Raw genomic sequence first — 15,120 nt, 5'->3', positions numbered from 1 at the left:
AAAAACCGAAATAACATCTTCTTTTAAATTCGCACCCAAGTGGAAACTTCGAGATACGCACAAAAATTCATTATGTACGAGGAAAAAAAAAAAGAAAAATAAATCTATAAAAATCCAACTTGTTTTTCGTCGTCTGTAAACGTAAACAAACATTTGACATATATCGCAAACAAGCATATTCGCATTTTTAATATAACCATAATTTCCAGTCTCTTAATTCTATTTATTACGTAAAAAGTACATCCATGAGATATATAATCTTCTTTTTACATATTCGCTTTTCTCGCCTATCAATCCAAAAATTCCTATTTTTCATCACGACCAGAAATAATCGTGCGATAAGAGAAACGTGTGCATCGATCATGAAACCGCAATACGTTGCGGCAAACGGATAAGCGCGATAATGTCAAACTGACGTTTCATATAGTTTTTCATCAAGCGGTTTATTGCAGCGGACGGTAAACGCGACGCATTACATACGAGCTGAATATTTTCCATCCGATTGGATGGGACGGCAAATCAATTCAATGCACAATCGACCGCGCGTGTGTACGGTGTAAATAGCGATCGCAGCAACAACAATGGAGCGTATTCCGCATTGCATTCTCCATCCTCTCGCAAGAAGGATTCTCGGATTCATTCTCCGCTTTTATGACACCCAGAAGCGCTTTTCCAACCAACGATACTCAGTCGAGAGTTTACTCTCGCGCGTGAAAATAATTTTCCTATTATCGACTCGAATGATTATATACTCCATGAATCAATCTCTGCGAGACTGGGCCTCTATTTTTTAAATTTGAAAAAAATTATTACAATTCTAAGTGTCTCTCTCTGAAGAGTTTTAGATTCCCAATTCATTTTACAAAGAGTTCTGTCATTTAAAGCAAAGTCGGAGAAAAAGGGATTTGTTTAGAACTCTAAAAATTTTTTTTCAAATTTTAAAAAGGGGGGCCAACTTTACAAAAACGATATACGCGATGAATCATATAAAACTTTTATTTCTCAAAAAAAAATGCGAGTTAGGTGAACAATTAACGCTTTAATGCGAATCCTTCCAAAATTGCGAAAGCTAATACTCGTATCTTTTTATTGAATAAAGTTTAATGCGGGAAATTGTCGGTGAATCTTAACTCTAATTGCTCAAGCAAATTTTCCAGTGTGTAAAGTTTTCAATTTTCTGAACCGAAGATCTATTTGCCATTACGATGCGCTCGAGAAAACATCGAAGGAAAATCGCAATTTTATAGAGCGTAAAAGAAGCTTAAACTATTCTGGTTTCTTTAGCTTCTCAGAATTTATTGTAATCTCATGTAATTCGCGACTAATTATGTTACTGTTTGTAAAAAATATTTATTATCAAAATGTGCGTCACGACACATACAAAATGTGACTTAGGATGTCCTTGTTGTCGTCAGTTGTCTCTGTTTTTTATTAGAATCTGTGCACTTTTTATTTTGTACGAGTCAATGAGCCCGCTGAGAATTATGGAATGACGGACGTTGCTAGATAGAATCTCCCTCTCTCTTTCTCGGATACTAGCAATCATTTCTAGAATATCCCGGAGGACAACGGCAAACGCGAACGCCGCGGTGGATTATTGTTGTCGTTCGTTCAACGCTTGCGGTTTGACGCCGATGCCTGACGGTGTCTAGACATTGGCACCGTCGTCGTCCTAGCCACTTCGCGGAATCTCCCGTGGGAAATGCGAGAGGTTTATTCCCGCATCGCTTCTCTTCTCGACGAAATTCTCACTGGTACGGCGCGTCACGTCGCATCTCCAGACGAATGGACTCGTGCGAAAACAAGAACGTAGTAAGGTGTGGATAAAGTGCACCCAGACGCATTATTAACCGCATGCGAAAAATAAAAAAGAAATAAATAATACGTAGACCAACGGACATGCGGAGAATTTATAGACCGACCTGTACATCTCGTTTGCGTCGCGATGAGCCTTTGCAAGGAAATAGTGCAGAATCCTCGAATCAATTCCGGTGAAAATGATAATGATTAAGGTCTTATCTTGTAAGAGATACTTATCAATTACCGAAAATAATATTAACGTTATTTAAAATTTAGATTTTTATATTTCTTCCAAAAAATTTGCTCTCGATTATTACATATCGTAAAAACAAAAATTTAAATAGATATTTGAGTTATAAAAAAAAATTTAAATAGATATTTGAGCCATAAAAAAAATCGTTGTTTCATCTGAGTCGTTTCGTCCACGATTACGATCGATTAAATCATTTTCCCCGCACGTGATCGGTACATAAGAGGGGATCAAAATCAGATTTTCGGAACTAATGCGCAGTGTCGCATGACGAACAGCGTATGACGTCCGGATCGCTAAGCAGTATTCGAAGCGTACGGAAATGCGACATGGTGCATCGAACGATGAAACCATCGTGGTGCGGGAAACAGCGTGTAAATCCCAAATGTTTACTCGCCATCAAATTGTGCGCCGACCGCGAGCGAATCTTTCGATTTTGGGAGGAGGGAAGAAGCGAGGAGGCAAATTAAAAAAAAAATAAAAACAGTAAAAAATTTCTCTTCTCTCGTAATGTTCAATCAAACTGTATATTTTTCAGAGTTTAGCGCAATTATTAGCAATATATAAAGTATAGATAAAAAAAATCATCATTTTCAGATAATGATAGTAAAAACAGGATAAATAATGGAATATACGTACGGATTGTTTTTGGAATTATAGAGCTTCGCAGAATGAGAATGCCATTTTTTTTTTTAATATAACACACCATTCTTCCACCGGAAAAGCAATCCGCGAGGGAAAATCGCGACGTAACTAAAAAAAGAAAAAAAAAACGTAACAAGCCGTGTGCATTTCGTTATTTTGCAAAAATCCGCGAAATCGCAATCCGTCCGGTGAGAGCATCGCCCGATGATTGCGAGCAGATTCGAAAGAAAGGCAGATTCGTGGTGGGAATTAAAAATCCGACATGGAGCGCACGAGACACCGCGGCGAACCCGGACGCGAAAATCTCGCGAATGGAGAATACGCGGCAGTTTAATAAAGCGCGCGAACATGCGGGCGACATAATGACGACTCGTTAAAAAAACGGACGTGACGCAACGCGGTTTCGGCGTCGTGGAAACACGCAGTGCTCGACAAATTAACTTTTTGCGGAACAATGAAACCGCGCCATGCGTATTCGAACGTTGTCCTGGACGCATACACGTCGGGCTTCTACAACGATTTGCTCGTTCGTTTATGCTACTGTCGACGAAGCACTATGTACTATGTATATATGTCGAAAAATTATTGTTGTTATAATATTTAAAAAGTATTGTTATATTCTGTTTTAGTGAAGCAAATAGCAACTATGGAAATTATACAAAAGAAAAGTTGTATAAACCAAATTAAATAACTTTATCAACAACGATCAATTTACTTATTAATTCATAATGTATGTTACAATATTTATTTGTAATTTGAGAGAGAGAGAGAGAGATCCAGTCTTTGTAAAAAAAATTATATCAAATTATAATAAATTTACTTATTATTTATTATTTATTATTTATATATATTATAATATATTTACGAGAAAAGTCTAATTCTCTATTTAATTTAGTCCGATTTGGTTCGCGAAAATCGTCGAATGTAAAAGAAAAATTGCGTAAAATGTAGCAAAAAAACAGACAATTGTAATAAATCGATCTAATTGGTAAAATGTTCATATAACAAGTCGCCGAATAATTTACGCACTTCAAAGCCATATCTCTGCAGTTATACATGCGGTTTCACGAATTCTGTGTGTATAACTGCACTGACGAACACAGTCGCGAGATGATCCCATGTATCTACCGTGTGTCGTATAACAGGTCGCACATGACATACGTTACGGTTTCACGAAATGTGTAATTGCATGCAACTTGCATCGTCTGTCGTTCGCACATGTGGCGATATTATAATATGTACATACACGTGTCCTGCACTGCACGCATGAAAATAAGGACAAAAAGTTTAATTGTCACCTCTCAATCAGAGGTTTTGAAAACAACATAACTTTTGAAATTCGAAAAAAAGCTACGTGAAGCTTGTTTTGTGAAAAATATAGATTTTTTTTTTTTTTTTTAATATAGAATTTATAAATATGTGCGGATATACAGAATGTAAAAATTTGATTAAAAAAATTAAACATACAATATTTTAAATGAAAATATAAAATAAAAATGCGAATGAAAAAATGAATTTCAAGATCTTCAATTAATATTCCATCGCTAACAAAAAAAATTTGAATAAAAAAAGAATTGAAAATCTATATGTACACTCTCTAAATAATCCACATGAGAACATGAGAGATGTGTTAAAAAATTGCTGTTGACATTAGAAATCCTTTTTACGAGGTGCTTTCAGGTTATTAATCAAGATTAATAACTCTCCTGAAAGTCCTTTAAACTTTTTAATTTCCAGCATGTAATTCTATATCCTCATAAAGTTAACTTGTACTTTTATTGGATATTATATACTCTCTTTATGTTACATAAAGTATGATATTTAAGCATCAGCATAAAAAAATGTAATAAAATTTTTACTTAAAATTTTGATGTAATGTCAATCATATACAGTGTAAAAAATATTTTATATGTTATGAGAGAGAGAGAGAGTGATTTTAACATTTAATTATAATTTAATTTAAATAGACAACGCGTCATCGCGTTGATGTCTGTAATGAATCAAATATTTTATTGAATACGTAAAACAAAAAAAAATAATATATAGAAACACAAGCATTTTTGCGAATATTCAATATTGCAGTAAATAATTCGCTTAATAAAATCTGTTATAATTAATTTTAGAATGCACACATGTAAAACATTTGAAAATTGATTTCATAAATGATTTTCGAGCGAGTTATTAAACATAATTTTTGTTTCGTGTCATGCGACGTTACGCATCCAATTTTTCGCGCGACCTGCTATTATTAACAAAATACCGTTGACATTTTCAATGAACTGAATCGTGATATCTTGCATTAGCAGCGAACAAATGGTTGGCCATGACTGATACTATGTTCGCGACAACGACAATAATATGATTATGGATATCAACGACAATTTCGACTGCATTGTGCATCACAGATAGGAATGCAACCGAGCTCTTTGTAAATTTCAAAACATCAAATCACTCGATCGCAGCTGTTTTGCAAATATAGCAGTATTTACTTCATTATTTGTAAAATTCATAAAACTTTTTTTTTATAAATATTTGTTAATATATTTCATGATTGATAATATATAAGAAAAAAATTATAAAAATTATAGATTATGAGATGTGAATTATAAATTAAAGTTCTCTAAATAAACATAAATAAATATGCATACATTTGATGATATTTATTTTGATATATTATTATTTTATGATTCATACACACACAATTTAAATAGATAATTACAAAATGTATCTAACTGGCTGGTAGAAATTAATTCGTTAGTGTGAGGAAGAGTTTATACGGATTAAATTAATATTGAAAGGACAACATACACACAGCTTTCTCTCTCTTCTCTCTCTGATTGCATTACTATGTGTGCGGCAAATAGAATATCCAATATGTATGAACAGATGATTCTGGAGCGTGTGCATATGATTTTCATCACAATATTCGCATCATCATTGCGATAACGAAATTATTATCGACATTGAGGTGTATTTTGACTGGGTTTCGTCACATTGTTACATTTGCTGTATTATTATTTTCGTTTACATCAGCATTCCAACAAAAAACATTAATTCGATTAAAAAGTGTTATCCATACTTAATGATCCATACTTAACGATCCATTTAACGATCAAGCATTTGTGTATTTATCATTTAATCAAGCGCATTTTGAATATATAGAAATAATTAAAAAGAGTGTTATAGAATATTTTGATCACGTATATGCTGTAATCATCGCGAGCGTATGCGACGATGCAGATTGCATCGACATTTCATTAATTCGACAAGGATACGCGTGAGAATGTATTTAATCCATATTACTCTGTATAATGATTGTAATATAAATACTACTGATTGTAATGTAAATACTAGCATAAAGCAAACGAATTGAAAAGAGGGCAGAAATATAATATGATATATCTTTAATAAAATATAAACTTAATTCTTTGTCAATTAATTAAATATTGACCTTCCATATTAAAATCTTTCAGAGTTACTCGTTTGTATAAAAAAATTAATCAAGTTCTCCTTTGAATATAATGAATTACGTTTTGCAAAGAAGAAACTTGGCAAAGAAAAAAATTCAAATGTTTAAATAATTTATGAGAAAAGACAGAATTTTATCTCTTATTTCATATATATGTATTTGTTTATAATTTTGCTTATTACAAGGAAATTTTGATATTTATTACGTAATATTCTTTGAAAAATAAAATGTATAGAATAGAATAATTATCTAGCGTACAACCAAGTAAAATTAAAGCAACCCGCAACCCGTTAAAGTTTCCGAATAAACTCAAGCAACTTAGAGATGTTCTGTGCTTTCGTTTGCAAAAGTGACAAAATGTTGGTGCTGACGATTGATAAAGTTGCACAACAGCTGTTCCCACACAAACATAAATGCTCTTTATGCAGATATTCTCTGCTCACGTTTTTCTCCGTGCTAATTAGAGAAGTGCGGGTCGAGATCAAATTGTTACAAGGCTGTCGCCTTTAAAGTTGAAAGCGACTGATGAAAAAATGGCACGCTGCTCCCGTTAAAAGTAATTCAAAGACTAAATTTCATTGAGAGAAACGTTAATGAAAAATTGTATTTTCATGAAAATATGATATAAAAGCAGTCAAAGAATTCTCATTGTTATCGAGGAATTATAATATTAACAATTCATGCGGTAATATTAACAATTCATGCATAATAATATTAGCAATTCATGCAGTAATTGCAGCAAATAAAACTTAAATACACAAAGAACACTCTAAGTCTCGTTTTAAAATTTATATTTTATCAAAAAAAGAAAATCTCTCATCAAATATTACATGTAAAAAATTATCATTTTAATAACGAATAGAATTTTTTGTATAAAACTTTATCACGATGCTTTACGCAAAGATTTTAAGTGGTATTCTTAGCTGATAATAATTATACGAGTAAATTAAAAAATTTATATATCAAATACGCAATGTAATTATCTTGCTCCAAGTATGTGTAGCAATCTAACGTCGGTTCAATGATGTATGACCTCCTTCCAAAAATCGATTTGTCTTCAACTTCGCGCGCGCGTTACTCGATATAAAATCCGCCAATACATCCAATGCGATAATCAGGTTATAAATAGTTCGTATCGTACCGAAAATCACATTTTTATTTATCATCGTCACGAGAACGTGTCACCAGAATGCCGTGGCTCAGCTCGTAAGCTCGTTATGATGCGGAAGCTCACGTTGCGAGGAAGAGCTTCGACAAATTTCCACGTGCACGTGCTTGCGATGCGACGCGAAGCTTAACGTACGTACAGATAGGTGAACTCGCGCGCAACAAACACCGCTATTGTGTTATAATCACCGTTAGATTGCATCGCGATTATATGCCTATATTTACTACCTCGCGTATAAGCTCGCGGTAATTATGTACGATGTAATTAAGAGCTAATGTGTTGTTTAAAAAATCTTTGATAATTCGATTTACACGTAAGAAAGCATCGCGATAAATATAAGCACAATTACACCCCCGCCTGAAATTTTTTCACATGTAAATTGAAAGAATTTATGTTTCGCTTTTAATTAAATTCTGAGATATTTTTTACCGCTAAAGTGAATTTCTTTGTTCTTGAATTATTGATTCGAAAAATATACAAATAAAAATCTTCTTGCAAAAGATTTTTTTCTTGGAATTCGTATTAAAATATATTTAATTAATTTTTATTAGCTATTAATTTTTTTGAATGGTCAACTAATAAAAGAATAATAAATTTAATTCACAAATTGCTCGAAAGCCTCGCTGTTTCGAGTTTCCGCGGCTTCTTTTTTCGATCCCTCGGTTTCTAAGGTGATCGAATCGAGCTCCAAGCCGCGGTCGCGTCTTTAATTAGGAGGTGAAGAAGAAGGCGGACAGGTCGGGACGTGACTCATGAATGACCAAGGTACCCCGGGTATAAACAGGGGCATTGTTACGCCGCGCAATGAGAGAATCCAAGATGAGAAGAGACGCTGCGCGCAAAAGCTAATTAAGTCAGCTCGGAGCCACCGCCGCGGGAGCTTTATTAAACTGACGCCCAGATGCTCGGCCGTAAATTCTCCGCACGGTCACGTTCCAATTTCCGAATTGGTCTGCCACGCGCGCAGAGAACAACGGCGATGCGCAGGAAATGCAACTAGTGCGAAGAGCTTCCGTTTTGCGTCCGGTCTCTTACCATCCCTTTGCAGCAACGTCGTAGCGAAAAATTATGGCAGCGGTTCTTAACCTTCTCCGCCTTTAGCGCTTCTTAGATTCTAAGAATATATTCTCGCAGTATATAAAAATATGTCGAGGCTTTTATTCCATGAATGAATAATGTAAATTGTACAAAGACGAGAAATGTGTCGCGTGAGGAATCTACTTTGAAGAAAGAATACACGCGCTACTCGTTAAGGATCATTGAATGATAAAATGTATGAATGAGAAAACCTTTACTCGATGCTTTTTAAATTTTCAAAACTTTTTTGGAAAAAATGAAATTTTGCTTTTTACTATCGTAAAATAATATTTATTCCTCAAAACAATGAAAGTTATTTATTTTAAAGAAAAAGGATTAATAAATGTATATAAAAAATCATATATATATATATAAAATTTCTATTATTAAAATTATTTATATATTTAAAATAATAATGGCAAGATTCATTGGATAGTTGCATTTTCAATGAAAAAAAAAATAGAAAAGCATCTTATTATATTAAAAAATGGCATTAAATGACTAACGTTTTTTAAATCAAGATTAGCTTTTTATATTAAAAAAAATAAACTTCTAAAGTTAATAATTATTTCATTAAATAAATAATTTAGCCAAATTTAATCGAATCTCTATATTATTTACATCGAAAATAAATTTTTCTCTAAAAGTGAATTAAACTGCGTTTGTATTTACATTTGTTTTTCCTACATGTCTTTTATAGGCGTAATATTCATCTTTGTGTCTAGCCAATTTTCATCAAACACAAAATTTCCATATTATGAAACAGTATCGCAAATGGAAATTACGATATCACACAAACATTAGTGCCTTATGTAAGGATGTCATCGCGACAAAAAATAACTTCTAATCGACATCAAATACTTCGGAATTTTAAATCAACAAAAATATAACATCGAATGATTCTTTTCGTTGCTATCTTTTAATCTTCTTTTATGAAAAAAATATTTCTTTACGAAAATTTTTATTCATTTTTTAATTATTATTTTTTTTTCATTAAATATATAATTGAGACTATAAAACTTGAAGAATCTAATATAATTAATACTTTTTTATAATAAAATATAATATTTTGTAATAAAATAAAATATAATAAAATATATATTTCATAATAAAATATAAATCAAATATATTTTTAATTAAATAAAGTATAAAGTAAATTGGAAATAAATGGTATATTTGTTAATAAAATATATAATAATCGTGTTTTTAGGCAAATATTTGATGACGATTAAAACACATCAATATTAAAAAGTAGATATTTACAATACGCAGGCTAGTAAGAGATTGAGCGACAGAGGAGGAAAATTGATGCAGACGCCTAAAATAAATTTGATATGTCTTATAGATATGCGCAAATGACCTCGCAAATCCTCATGAGATATAGGCACAATTTCGCAATTTCCCCTCGTCATAAAAATACTGGTGTCATCGTTTATCTTACTTTTATCAGTCCATGAACATTTAGGCATTTCTATGGGGGATATCAGTCAATTATTTGTCATAAATATATATCATCTGAAATGGCCCTTGTTATTTTATTTTTTGTAATTCGAAAGCACTTGTAAATAAACATTTTTTTTCTTTATCTCTCTCTCCCTCTCTCTCTCTCTCTCTCCTTTAAATATATGTATAAAATATATATAAAATATAGTATCAAATATATATAAAATATAGTATCAAATGCAACTGCATGTATACAATTTATAATTATTGTATTCATTACATATTATTCTAAATTAATTTAGTTATTTTATTTAAATTTAGATGAGAGAGATAAAATGAGAAAGTTTAACTCCGCATAAAATATAAATATTTATTATAATTGTATAAAACGGGGCAAATAGAAATTTGCAGTAAAATGTTATAAAAAATATGGAGCATGAAAATTCTATTTTTACAACATAAGTGTGCGAAATATATATATAATTTTATATATATATATATATATATATATATATATATATATATATATATATATATATATATGAAAATAACATGCATTTCGCATATCATAGATTTATATTTTTAAAATACACCTCGTATATTTTTTTTTGTAATATTTTACTGCAAATTTATTTAACTCGATTTAATACAATTTCTCATTAAATAAAGGAAAATATGAGAAACCAGTTTATAATTTTATTACAATTTAAACAAAGCTGCATCGCAAAGTATGCGGTAAGCGCATATCAAAGGTTACAATGATCCAGTTCGACTATGTAATTAGGTACGCAATTAATTACGGGCAATAAATGAAATACTCACCGGCCGATGTCACCGCCATTTTCTCGTTGCAGTTTCATTGCCCCGGACTTCTGGACGCTCGTTTATCGATGCAGAGAGCTCCCGTTCGGGAGGGCGCAATTAATTAACAGTCGCACACACTAATTAACGTAATCGTCGTATCACTCTTCCGTCACTTTGTACGGGCACTACTCCCGGCACTTGTCCCACGCACTTTGAATGCGCGCATATAACGCAATAAACAGACGCGATGTTTGCCACGCGAGCGATGCACTTCGACGCGCGATGACGTATTCGAGAGACGCGCCGGCAACTTCACACGTAATCGCCAAGGTGGAAACGTTCCCGCCAATATCGTCGAGTATCGCACAGCCGATATTACTCGAGTCGAATATCTTGTTATCGGTCGTGTCGAATAGATTCTGATCCACGAACATGGAACTTCGAGCGCGAAATAACGCATTTTGATAAGTTAGGTTATGTCGAAAAGCGGAACACTTCGAGACGAAGCGATCAATTACCGAATGTCAGAGACTAAATCTTGACGCAGAATCATGAACACTTGACAGCACACGCGATTACTCCCGTAACAACCGTAATATATTTCTTTCTCAACCGAGATAAATACTTCGAAAAAACGAAGGCAGAATGACTACGTCGCGGAATAAAATGGAGCGGTGACGTAACGATGACGTCACGGTCGAGTACAATTATTATTACGCGTGTTCCCGCGAATTTAATGCACCGGGACGATAATGATGCGGTTAATGTTACGGCCGAATATCACATCTTGACCCGAATAATGGTCCACGCGATGCTGTCGATCCTCGAGCGCACGTATATCGATAATCTAGTTAATTTTAGAGACGACGGATTAAGACGAAGCGATACACGTCCACGGCCATTAACCTCGACGACACTCCCGAGACTCGTTGGCACGTAACACTCGTCTTCGAACGATACTGAGACCAATATTCCGGAAATACGAAGGGTGTATAATCACGAAACGGACGCAAGGTGACTGACTGCGCTAGTCAAAACAAAATATGGAGACGACGCCGCGGTGACGTCACAAGAAGATCGCATACCAGAACTGTTTACGCGCACTTTCGCGAATTTAATAACGATTTAAAATGATATAATGTTATTGTCGAATCTCTTTCGACCCGAATAATAGTCCATGCTTCCAATTCTTAATCACACACGCATACGACGCATATTTTGATAATCAGATTAACTGTAAAGACGGATTAAAAGGAAACGATACACGTCACGGTTATTAACCTCGTCGCATGATCACAAACATTTTACGATACACGCGATGACACTCCCGAAATTCACTGAAATAATACTCTCCTTCGACTGACAATGAAATTATAATATTCCGGCAACGCGAGGAGCGAGTATAAAATCACGCGCGAGACTGACACAAGGTGACTGACTGCGCTAGTCAAAACAAAATATGGAGACGACGCCGCGGTGACGTCACGGGAAGGTCGCATACCAGAACTATTTACGCGTATTTTGGCGAATTTAATAACGATTTAAAATGATATAATGTTATTGTCGAATCTCTTTCGACCCGAATAATAGTCCACGCTTCCAATTCTTGATCGCACACGCATACGACGCACATTTTGATACTCGGATTAACCTTAAAGACGACGGATTAAAAGGAAAAGATACGCGTCACGGTTATTAACCCGTCACGAACATTTTACGATACACGCGATGACACTCCCGAGATTCACTGACATATAATACTCGCCTTCGACTGACAATGAAATTATAATATTCCGGCAACGCGAGGAGCGAGTATAAAATCACGCGCGAGACTGACACAAGGTGACTGACTGCGCTAGTCAAAACAAAATATGGAGACGACGCCGCGGTGACGTCACAAGAAGATCGCATACCAGAACTGTTTACGCGCACTTTCGCGAATTTAATAACGATTTAAAATGATATAATGTTATTGTCGAATCTCTTTCGACCCGAATAATAGTCCACGCTTCCAATTCTTGATCGCACACGCATACGACGCACATTTTGATACTCGGATTAACCTTAAAGACGACGGATTAAAAGGAAGCGATACACGTCACGGTTATTAACCTCGTCGCATGATCACAAACATTTTACGATACACGCGATGACACTCCCGAGATTCACTGACATATAATACTCGCCTTCGACTGACAATGAAATTATAATATTCCGGCAACGCGAGGAGCGAGTATAAAATCACGCGCGAGACTGACACAAGGTGACTGACTGCGCTAGTCAAAACAAAATATGGAGACGACGCCGCGGTGACGTCACAAGAAGGTCGCATACCAGAACTGTTACGCGCACTTTCGCGAATTTAATAACGATTTAAAATGATATAATGTTATTGTCGAATCTCTTTCGACCCGAATAATAGTCCATGCTTCCAATTCTTGATCACACACGCATACGACGCACATTTTGATAATCAGATTAACTGTAAAGACGGATTAAAAGGAAACGATACACGTCACGGTTATTAACCTCGTCGCATGATCACAAACATTTTACGATACACGCGATGACACTCCCGAAATTCACTGAAATAATACTCTCCTTCGACTGACAATGAAATTATAATATTCCGGCAACGCGAGGAGCGAGTATAAAATCACGCGCGAGACTGACACAAGGTGACTGACTGCGCTAGTCAAAACAAAATATGGAGACGACGCCGCGGTGACGTCACGGGAAGATCGCATACCAGAACTATTTACGCGTATTTTGGCGAATTTAATAACGATTTAAAATGATATAATGTTATTGTCGAATCTCTTTCGACCCGAATAATAGTCCATGCTTCCAATTCTTGATTACACACGCATACGACGCACATTTTGATAATCAGATTAACTGTAAAGACGGATTAAAAGGAAACGACACACGTCACAGTTATTAAACCTCCTCGCATAATCACGCGATGACACTCCCGAAATCCACTGATATGTAACACTCGCCTTCGACTGACAATGAAATTATAATCAGTGATGCCCCCCCCCCCCCCCCCCCGATTCCGGCCTTTCTCTGCGAGAAAAGAGCGAGAGAGAATCATGTTTTGTCTCCTTCTATTACCCCCTCCATGCTACCGCATGCTACCGAAAGGCCGGAATCTGGCATCACTGATTATAATATTCCGGCAACGCGAGGAGCGAGCATAAAATCACGCGCGAGACACAAGGTGTCTGACTACTCTAGTCAAAACAAAACATTGAGGTGACGTTGCGGTGACGTGTATTGTTATGTATCCTTGAATCTAACGACATATTGTCAAAAGACGCTTATATATGTATTTATTGCTATTTCAAATATACAAATAACGCGACGACGTGTTTAATAGATTTGTTCCTGTAAATAAATCTCAAAAACGTGCCGACAACTTCACTTCATCGCTATGTGAATCTTGTTGGATGTGTTCGTTAATTATTTTACGACGAGTGTTATTCTCAAATACTTCTCAGTCAAAAAATAATTCATGCATTTACATTTCGAAGGAATAAATAAATAACGCATCTCTTGATAGATTGTTTCAAATGATTGTAGAAAAAGATTTCTCTGCTCCGATTGGTTAATAAATTTATAGTATTCAAATGGAACGCACTTAAAACACAAATGTAGTGACGCGGCGCAGTGACGTGTGATGACGTAAAATTGACGTATCGCGTGGCGAATTAGTGACAATTTCATACCGCTTCGCGAAACCTCGTTGTGAAAGTCCGCTCCGAGGATATCGTCCAATATTAATCTCCAGTGAATATTATTTGCAAGTGTTTCAATTGTTCGACAAAATACCACGATGCTCTCGATGTACGATCGCATACGCAACACGATTCAGACAGGTAAACGATACGTTTCGGTGAATAAACTATTCCAAGGGAGGAAAGCTCGAAATCGACGCCATTTTTTATTCGGAAAATACATAATATTTAATTGCGAATACGAGAGAATATGTCGATAATCGTTGCAAATTGATAATGATTGTATCAAATTAATTATCCTCAATCTCCGTAATACTCTCGATTGAAGGAAAAATGTTTGTAAACAGATATAATTGGATGCATAAAACGACCGTGAACCGCGTGCGAATAGTGTGACGTCACGAGCTAAAAAACGCGACAAGCCGTCGCGTGCGCCACGTAATAAATTGTATTAAGTGCGATATCTAGTGATATGTAAATTGAATCCGTAGCTTGGAAACGCTTGTGACTCTTGTTAAATAATTCGCGATCGAAACTCGAACTTGTAATAAATATCCTCTTTAATAACAGATTTTAAATAAATTTTTTTTTCTCTTTTTGCCTATAATTATTATCATCAATTGCAAACTGATCAATTGCATTAACTGATTGTCTATTGTGTTTGCGATCAAGAATCGAAGATACTTCCGCGACGCGAAATTCCGATGCGTTTGCCAAGTTCATT

The 15,120-nt window shown here is 34.8% G+C and overlaps 1 protein-coding gene across 8 annotated transcripts in view; it reads right to left on the bottom strand.

Annotated features, from left to right (window-relative positions):
• LOC145976882 (uncharacterized) overlaps positions 1–15,120 on the bottom strand; it is a 247,049-nt gene that overhangs the window by 162,808 nt on the left and 69,121 nt on the right. The gene's annotated exons all lie outside the window — the stretch shown is intronic.

Source organism: Camponotus vicinus, unplaced genomic scaffold (genome assembly GCF_025532165.1).
Source record: "Camponotus vicinus isolate PSW18456_S1 unplaced genomic scaffold, iyCamVici1.0 SCAF_9, whole genome shotgun sequence".
Taxonomy (NCBI): Eukaryota; Metazoa; Arthropoda; class Insecta; order Hymenoptera; family Formicidae; genus Camponotus; species Camponotus vicinus.
This window is presented reverse-complemented; position numbering and strand designations above follow the sequence as displayed.